The sequence below is a fragment of the Pteropus vampyrus genome, unplaced genomic scaffold (genome assembly GCF_000151845.1).
Source record: "Pteropus vampyrus isolate Shadow unplaced genomic scaffold, Pvam_2.0 Scaffold34, whole genome shotgun sequence".
NCBI classification, from domain to species: domain Eukaryota; kingdom Metazoa; phylum Chordata; class Mammalia; order Chiroptera; family Pteropodidae; genus Pteropus; species Pteropus vampyrus.
Genome location: NW_011888815.1, coordinates 5568320 through 5577822, shown reverse-complemented (window position 1 = coordinate 5577822; position 9503 = coordinate 5568320).

Genomic DNA, 9503 nt, shown 5'->3' with positions numbered 1-9503 from the left:
TGGAAAGGGAAGAGAAAGCAGACACAGCTCGGGACTGTTACTCCCCGCATCTTTCACCTTGAACTTCCCTCCTCTATGAGATCCTGTGCCTCGCAAGGATTGAATGAGACCCTGTGTTCATCAGAGATGACTGTTGCCCTTCCCGAAATGTAGAGTAGACGCAAAGAAGGCCATGTGTTTGCCTTCCCTTCTGTTTACACACAAAACTGCAGCGTTTGCGAGAATCGCCTGTTTTATAATCTCCATTTAGGAAATCAGCGTGGTGTTCCAATTTAGGAAAGTTAGCTGTTGGACGGTTTGCACTGGAAGTAAACAAAGCAGAGCTTTATAGACAGGAAAGCCAGCAAGCAAGGAGGGAGGTCCACGAGGACTTGAACTTGGGTCGGGGAGCAGGGACATTGATGAGTCCGATAAAGGAACCCACCGACTCTGGGCGGAGAAACGTGACGGGATCCAGACACCGTGACTTCAGGATGTCTCTCATTAGACATACTGAAGAGTCGGTCGGCAACGCTAACTCCGGAGCTCGGGAGGAATCAGAAGGGCCAGTGCCTGCCCCGATTTCTGCTGGGGACCCCCATTGCTGAGCCGAGAGAGGGCAGAGCAGGTGGAGGCCCGGGGAAGGCATCCTGGGGCTGCGGGATGCCGAGGCAGGTGCAGATCTGGGCTGGCCAAGAAGGAGGGCCTGGGGAGGGAGGTCAGCAGGAAAGGAAGGTGGTATGTCACAGGCCCCCGGGGGGCAGGGATGAGAAGGAGAAGGCTGAGCTCCAGGTGGTGGTGTGAGCCAGGAGAGGCTTCTCTTGTGTTCTTGGTGGGGGAGACTTGAACGCATTTTTGAACCTAGCCCTCGGGGCGCTTCCCTGTGCGCAGGTGTGGTGCTAAGTTCTGTCTGTCATTGTTGGAATCGATCAACAATGTAATTACAGTGTAAACACAGACACTGTAATTATCCCCATTTTACCGGTGAAGACGCTGAGGCGCAGAGCTGAAGGACCTTGCCGAAGGTCACCTGGCTAGTAGGTGGTGGTGTTGGGATGTGGGGTGACTCCCCAAAGCGAGGAGGTTTGAAGGGGAGCCTTCCCTTCCATCCCCCGAAAAGGCAGAGCCTCGGAAATGGAATCATCCATGAACCAGGTCCTCAGAGATGACCTCCGATCAAGATGAAACTTAAAAGTTAAATATTCATCAGCCATTTGGGGTCTTCTCTAGTTCAAGATGTTGAGGCGTGCCCATAGGGAGAGGCCCGTGGAGGTGGCGAGTTTGGGGATCTCAGTTCCTGGGGAGCAGGGCCTTATTGGGGGCCGTGGATGGGGGGCCTGGGCTGAGCATCAGGAGTCATCGCTGTCACCGAGTGCTTTAGTGGCCCTCGGTGAGTCTCTGTTCCTTCACCAGCAGGGAAGGGAAAGGACGAGATGGTCCCTGAAGTCCACGTGGCCGTGAAGTGTGTCAGTTACTCCTGGGTCACATGGGGATCAGTACTGCGTGAGGCGGGGCCAGAGGTGGCTGGTGCCTGACCTTCTCCTGGCAGGATGGCGTGAGTGGCGGGGTGGCCAGGACTCGGCCTGGGCGATGGGAGGCAGTGGGCGCTGAGGTGTTGTCTTTCTGACCTTTGAAACCCTAGTCTAGTGACCGGCTGAGTGGCCTTAGCTGGGTTCCTGACAGCAGCTGGCTCGCTGCTCCTCTGGCGACATTCTTATTTGCAGCCTGGCCCGGGGGAATTCTGGAGGATTATAGAAAATGGCCGTGCTTTCTGCTGTGTTGCGTGTGCTATAGAAAGGAACTTCAGGGTAAAATGCAATCACATTGTTGGTGAGATGCCCCCGGGATCACGTGACTTTCAAAGTCAGGTTCCTGGGTGAGGGCAGCTGCAGTTAAGTGACCGTCAGTGGTGACTGAAGGTCTGTGGCCTTTGGACAACACGCATTAGGATGCAGCCGCTGTGGTTCACAAACCCCAGGCCTTCAGTGGCCCCATCCTCTGCTGCGGGGCTTCAGGTCCAAGGCCAGCAGTCTGCAGGCTTGGGTGGGGGTGGGACACACAACGTGTGGAACTTCAAAGGCCACTGTCCTCTGAAATCCAGGCACGTCGTTCCCTGTTTGTCCCCCTCCTCACGTCACACCCTCTGCATGACGTTAAACCAGTGCCCGGCGTCGGTCAAGGCTGGAGACCTCCCAATGCTTCTTCGCTCCTCTGAATCGGGGGCCGCCACTGGGCACTGCTCGAGGCTCAGGGCTGGGGGCTTGGTTTCCTTGACTTGCAGAAATGAAGATAAATGTGTTTTTCTTGGAAACCGAATCTCTAACCACTACCTGCAAATTCCATTAACAGAGAGAGAAAGTCACGTTCATGTTCTTGCCTTTTGCTGATATAAACCCGGATCGAAGTCCCCAAATGTGCCACTCAGTGGCGGGCGCTTGAGAAGTCCCCGCTGGGCAGCCGCTGCCATTACGTGAGCCTCCTGCATGACACTCGTCCCCTGCCCCGTCGTCCTGTCTTTGGCGAGTGTGCGTGTGTGGGCCGAGGGGCATAATGTCCAAACGGTGAATCCCAGTTGGTTGTTCGTTTTGACCTTTATGTTTTCCAATAAGCGTGATTTCCGTAATGCATGTGTGTCGCACGCATTGAGGCTATCGGAACATCTTGGAAAAAAAATGTGTAAGCTATGCAGAAATAAAGGTATCGCCTTGCATCTTTCCGTAACACATGAATATTGAATAAACATATTAAAATTTTAAACGATACTTGGGGGAAAAACACTGATAAAACAAAATCTGTCCTGCAGAAGTGTAGTCTAGTTATTTATTGATGAGTATCTGTTTTTAATCATCACCGTTAAACATTGAATTCAATGTAAATCTAAATACATACATAACAATGAAATATCAATTTAATTGAAGACAGATCGTCTCGTTCTCATTTCTTGCCCCCTTTTAAACTGAGATTCCGTCATCCTTACGCTAATTCTATTCCTCTCCTAATTTGAAATTGAATATTTATGTTTCCATTCTTCTAGGAGCTAACTTAGAGGTTTTAACGTGCACATGAACTCCAGTTAATTCTGAAACTCATCAGTTCTAAACTTTCTCTGGAATGCCCTGAGGTCCTCAGAGTGCTTTTGCTACTGTTGCCCCCTTTCCAATTTATGTGCCGTTGTCTCGACTGACTTCCTGTCGAGGTCACTTGCCTTTTAGAAATAACTTCGGTAAGAATCTGCCGGTCGTCAACTCACTCAGGTTTTGTTTTTCTAAACATTGCTTTATTTCACCCACGTTCTCGGAAGTTCCCTTTGCTAGAGGGAGGATCAAAGTGATTTTCCTTTTGCACTTAAAGCTCTTCTTCCACTGATTTCTGGCTCCCATTGTTGCCGATGGGATGATTGATAGCTGTCGAAGTCATTGTCATTCCCTCGGGAGGGTCTGTCTTTCCCTTCCAGCTGCTTTCGTGGTCATCTTTTTGTGTCGTTTTGCGGTTTGACCAGTGTGTTTAGGTGGGGATTTTTCTTTCTCTTGCCAGATTCTCTCAGATTCCCGAATCTGAGGATAGGTGTCTCTCAATTCTCGAAACACATCGATCATTATTTCTTCAAATCTTGTCTCTTCCTTATTCATTTTTCTCCCTTTGGAACTTCGGTTATGTTGTTACTGGACCTCATCATTCTCCTTTCCATCTTTTTTAACCCGACTTACATATTTTTCACCTGTTTTGTCTTTCCATGCTGCATTCTGGGTAACTTCTTCAGATTATATTCTTCAGTAGATTGGCTATTAAAGACATCAATTTCTAGAGGCTCTACGTTGTTTCCTCTTAGAATCTAATTGGGCAGTTAAAAAATCTTAACCCTTTAAATTCCTTGTTTAAACTTCTTTAAACTTATTTAACGTCCCTGTATTCCGTATCGGGTAATTTCAATATCTGCAATCTTTGCGTGTCTGATTCTGTGGTTTGCATTGACCCCTTCGTGGCAGTTTATTTTCTCATATATTTCAGAGATGTTTTTGGAATCAAGTCTGAATGACCCCAGAGCTGGTGCCCTTTGCCCTCATGCCCAGACCTCCCTGTCTGTGTGGCCCGATGTTGGGGCCGGCGACGAGGCGGCGTCATTTTGTGGGTGTTTCATCTGTCTTTTCAAACTGGTTCATTTGTGATACCTTAAGGGAGATCCTTAGCATTTTAGAATAAGGTACATCTCATTCTTCTGTTGGCAGGTTCATCAGTTTACTCCTTTGGAGAGAGCCAGGATGTTACCACTTCACGCTGCTTCCAGTCATAGTTCACAAAGCTGTCACCATTTGAAAGTCACTCGTTGTATGAGGGTGACCTAAGTGGAGGGGAGGGGTTAAAGCAGGAGGTCAGCCCGGCCCTTTGCCCTGCCTGCGTGTCCACTGCTGACATCTGGCTCAAGCTGCCATCGCCGACGAAGGCCCTGCTGGAAATGTCACGATCTGGGTTTGAGTTCCGGCCCCATTGCCAACTTTCCACATCCGTAAAAGGATGTTCACGCTTTGTGCTTTCTTGACTTCAGACGAGCGAGGATTCGTGGAAGCCTTTCGTAAACTGGAGAACGCTATGCAAATGTAAGGCGTTAAACAGTGCGTTTCAGTGGGAAAACATACCGCTATTTCTCTAATACATTTTCTCCCAACTAGTACCTTAGAAGCTTTGTTTATCCACAGACGACGGAATATTAACTTTTTTTTATATTTCTTTTTGCCCCCCTGCCTGTGAATTTTCTTCTTGTGGGTGACACATTTTATGTAAATATCCCCTTGTTTGTAATTTAATTTAATTTAATTTAATTTAATTTAATTCCCATACTCCTACCCCCCTCCACTCTGGCAACCGTCAGCTCATTCTCTATATCTATAGGTCTGTATCTAGTTTGGTTTTTTTTTCATTATATATTTCTTTAATTTAAAACTGAGCAGGTGTTAACCTTGATGCAAACGTTCATATTTGGCACGATCTTCTCCATCTACTTTTCCATTTTCCGTTTTCTATGTTTTGCCCTTATAAAAACGTAACCGCCTCCACACGTTCCCAGGTACTGGGAGGCGCCACGTCGTCCCTAAATAAGCATCTAGGTTTAAGGCAGGCCTGTTCTCGTCTGTCGGTCTGGGGACCGGTCTGCCTTCAGCCGCCTCGTCACTTGGCACACGGCCGGGCAGGCCGGAGAGAAGCTCGTTTTCCCTCCTCTTCTGAGGTGTCGTCGTTTGGGGTGTGACAGACGGGTCTCGTGCCGGGGCGTGACTCTTCCCGGTGAAAGTTTAGGAAGTCCGTGAGCGACCACAGTCTAGGAAATGTTATTCTGTGACTAATGGGCGCAAGCATTAGGGTGATGGGTGTTGTCCCCCCGTGTTCCATGCTGTGTGGTTTCGGGCGCCAGTTATGCTGGACAGTGGGTGCCCTGAGCCCTTTCCCACCAGCGTGAGGGCCACCACCTGTCACACTGATGTCGCTGACACCAAGGCGAGTGCTTTTACCTTCACGATACAAAGAGCCAGGCTGTCGTGTCCTCCTGAGCCCTCCCCTTCTCTGGGGGAGGTCACAGCATCCGGCACCGCTGGGCCGATGCGTGGCGTGGAGTGGAGCGGCTCACGCTCAGCGGCGACTGTGGCCCAGTTTCCTGCAGCTGTGTCAGGTGAGGACCCCTCTCTGTTGCCATCCGAGTAAGGAAGCAGATGTCAGAGATGCCGTTTCCTCCTGTCTGTCCACGTCTGTCCCCAAGCGTGACAGCTCTTCGAATGCGAAAGGAACAGTAGCTTTCAGCCCCACCTCTGTCCTTTCAAATGACTCGAGGGGAAAAACAGTTTTATGTCGGTATCATTTGCCTAAAAAGTAAGACTCGCCTCGCAGCTCAGATTATGAGACCTTCGTATTAAAAGCAATTAGGATTGCATAAACCTCTGTGTGGGTGGCTGGGAAAGTCATCTGCATATTTTACCATCTTAGATTCGGGGATGAGCGCTTTATTCTCAGCCAAGGCAATGACAAGTTGCAAATTGGCCAATACTAAATATGTGACAACGGAGCAACGGGCTCCCTGTCACTTGCCGGGTACGAAACGGTCCCCGCCACCACCTGCAGACCTCTCTCCGCGATGCCTTCACTGCCTGACAGCTTCGCTCATCTGCTCAGAAAGTTCCGACGCGCTCCGCGTTCTGGCTTCCAACTTTTCTTTTTTTGTTTTTTTTTTTGTTTTTTTTTTTCAATTCTTCGCTAAGAATATTCTGGCAATCAGATGCTCTTCAAAAACCAACGAAAATAGCCAGGCGTGTATTTGCCTCACCTTCTGTTCTCTGCTCCCGTCTGTGGGGGATCTGCTCCGATGACACCAGCGCCCCCTCCCCCGGGGGTCCAGGAGCTGCTGACATTTGCCTGTTTGCTGGTTTGCTGTCCGCCTGGCAGTGACCGGCCCTCCTGCCCTGACGTTACTGCGAGGCACCCTTCCGTAAGGCGCGTTTGGTCCTGTGTCAGTCAGTGCTTCGGAGCGAGGGGGTCCCTAGTGAAACGAGTTTAGGACATAAACGCTGGCTTAAGCAAATGCCGTCGCTGCAGAATTTCTAAATCTGATTGCTGACAGGCACGTGAGACTCCCCGCAGCGAGCTCCCAGGGCCTCAGCGGGTCCCCTCTTTGAAACATGCCAGCTTCTGAAAGCCCCACCCACACCACATCCTGTGGAGCTAGTGTTCTGCAGGTTATTTTTTTGCACACATGCTGGCACAATACAACAGAAGCCGTAGAGATAGGTAGGTACACAAACTTTGGATTCTGTGACTTTAAATACATGCCAGGCACTGCCTTATGCGTCGGTGGGTATTTCTCATTGTATACAACAGCCCTCTTAAAAAAAAAAAAGTAAATAAACCTAATTATATTTTAAGTTAAAAGTAGTTCTCCGTTCTAAGGCGCCCTGTGGTCAGAGGCCCCGGATGAAGTGTGCGTCTGTGAATACTGAGTTTTCGTACGGTACGCGGCATGCAGACACACAGCTTGGGGACCGGGCTGAGCAGTGACACGCACGCCTCACCAGACGCCGGGGACCCCGGTGAATTCTGAGCACCAGAGGTGGCACGTGGGACTCTTCTCCCTGGAGGCGCCCCACCCCCTACCACCCCAGCCGGGTTCCCACCGCCACGGCGACTTCCTGCTTCAGGCACCCTGTCACCTCTGGTGTCACCTCTCCCTGGTTGGAAACCGGTGTCCGAGTTCTCTGCTAAGCTCAGAGTGAGTCACTCTGGTATTCAGGGTCCCTTCTCCCAATGGTTTCCTTGTGGAGGGAAGTTAATTTGTGAAGGAAAACAAACCAGGCCACTGAACGTGAACGAAAAGCAAAGCAAAGCAAAAAAAACTTCCTTGCAAGCGATATCTACTCTGAACCATTGTAAAAAACAAAAGTAGAATGTTCTTTTGTAATTTTGCCTCCTTACCTTTTTTTCACACATCATCATAAGCGAGAATCGTTCGTTTTGTCATTCTGGAATGACGAGCCGCAGAGGTACAAGAAATCAACGACTGTAGCCAAGCTTTTCCGGTGACGTAACGCCATGTCGTGAGTTACCCGTGGGCAGAGGCTTTTGGTAAAGTCGAAATTCCTAAGAGTGGGTCGAGTAAAACTTAAAATGCCTTTATTAATGTTTCTCGTAATTATAGTCCCATGTGAGAAAAATTACACTTCGCTAAAATGAAAGAATCTTCCTGATCTATGTGGCGAGGTGGTATTTGGAGAGACTATCGTGCAAATGATACTGAATCAGTGATGAAGTGCCAAGCATTGGCCCCTTCGAAGGTCTTCATTAATTGGCGTTGCTGTTTACATAGGGAGGACCAAAAAGGTCTGGGAGCGCCCTCGAGCATTAGGCCTTACCTGACTGACCAGCAGTGGTTGACCAGCAGTGGCTGGCTGATAGGCAGTGGGTGACAAGCAGTGTGGCTCAGAAGAGTGTGACATTCCATTTATGAAACCTGGGAACTCAGACTTTGTTAAAACACACTGAACGATTTAAGTCTTCTCCCTAGAAGAATGCTGTAAGATGCCCCATTGCTTTTGTTTTTCGGATGACTACAGCGAACGCATGCTTAAAGCGAATTCTTGAATTTGGGGTTCATTTGGGGATTTCCATTTCTTTACAGTCTGCAATGGATTCTCATTTCAACTGCGGGCCTTTTTTCATGAAAGCGTGTTACATCATACTGAAAAGATTACATTCTTTTGGCTTTGGAAAAATATTTCCTGTTCAGCTGAAGCCATTACAGCCCGTTAGCGTGTCACATCTGGACGCCCCTGCCCGGGTCTGCCTTCCGTCGCCAGCGAAGCGAGTGCGACGGCCTGGCTCGGCCCCCAGTGCGTGCGTAAGACACCCCAGACTTGTTTACTTCCTCGGGGCCCTCTGCACTGCCCACGTGTGCCCTTGTGGTTTGGGGGGGAGGGGGGGTGTCCGTCCTCCCTGGCATGGAGGCAGGAGTGTGTGTGTGTGTGTGTGTGTGTGTGTGTGTGTGTGTGTGTGTGTGTGTGTGTGTGTCTCACTTCCTCCTGGGTTGGGGAGGGGGGGTTCCCCCTTCCTCCTGGTTCAGGAGCTGTCTTCCCAGCTGGCGTTGGATGCCCTCTGCCCTCTGCCCTCTCCTGCCTTAAGCTGCTCCTTTTTTCACACCGGCCCAGTTTTCCAGACCCAAATGTTAATCCACACGTTTTCTGTGGAAGAGGAAGCTGCCGAGCTTTTCCGATGGGGGACGTTCCCCAGAAGGAAGGGAACGAATTGAAACCAGAAGCTGGTGTCCCCAGGCCAGCTTGGGGTGCAGCGGGCCATGGGCGGGGTGCTCCTTCAGGGTTTTGGAGGCGAACTGAGCGTGGGCGCATGCTGTGGTATGAGCGCTGATGTTCCTTCTCCTGGAGGACTGGTTGACGTCCCTGGGGAGCTGCCCCACGCGGCCCCCACTGTCAGGATGGATCTGCCCGGATCCCGCTGAGCAGACCCCCAGGGGCCCGCCCTGGGCCAGCTGGGCAGACAGTGGAGCCTGGGGGACCCGGGCACGCCGAGTTCTTCGTGGGGGCCTCACGGCCTAGCATGTCCCGGCAGGAGAAGCAATGTGTGTGCAGGGGGGCGACACGCATTCACCGTGTTTCTCCTGGCCGTGCGGGCCGTGGCAGGCCGTGGCGACACCCGACAGGGGGCTCCCTGGGTTCCCCGGGAGCAGACGGCCTCCGGTGTCAGTGGTCATGAACGAGGTACCCCCACCCTGTGCCTCTCTGGGAAGACCAGGACGACCGCCGTGTCGTCCCAGGCTCCCTCCACGAGGGCTGTCGAGGGGCTGGGGCGGGACTTGACGAACACCTGCAAGACACAGGGCCAGCACCCAAGAGTGCAAGTCGGGGGTCTCTCCTGGCCCCTCGAGTTGCGGGGAGTTGGTTCGGCGGAACGAGCACGCAGGACTGTGGGTGCCCCGTCATGCGCGTGAACGCACACGAAGCCGTTCCATACCCGAGGGAGCCGCTTGCCCAGGTCGG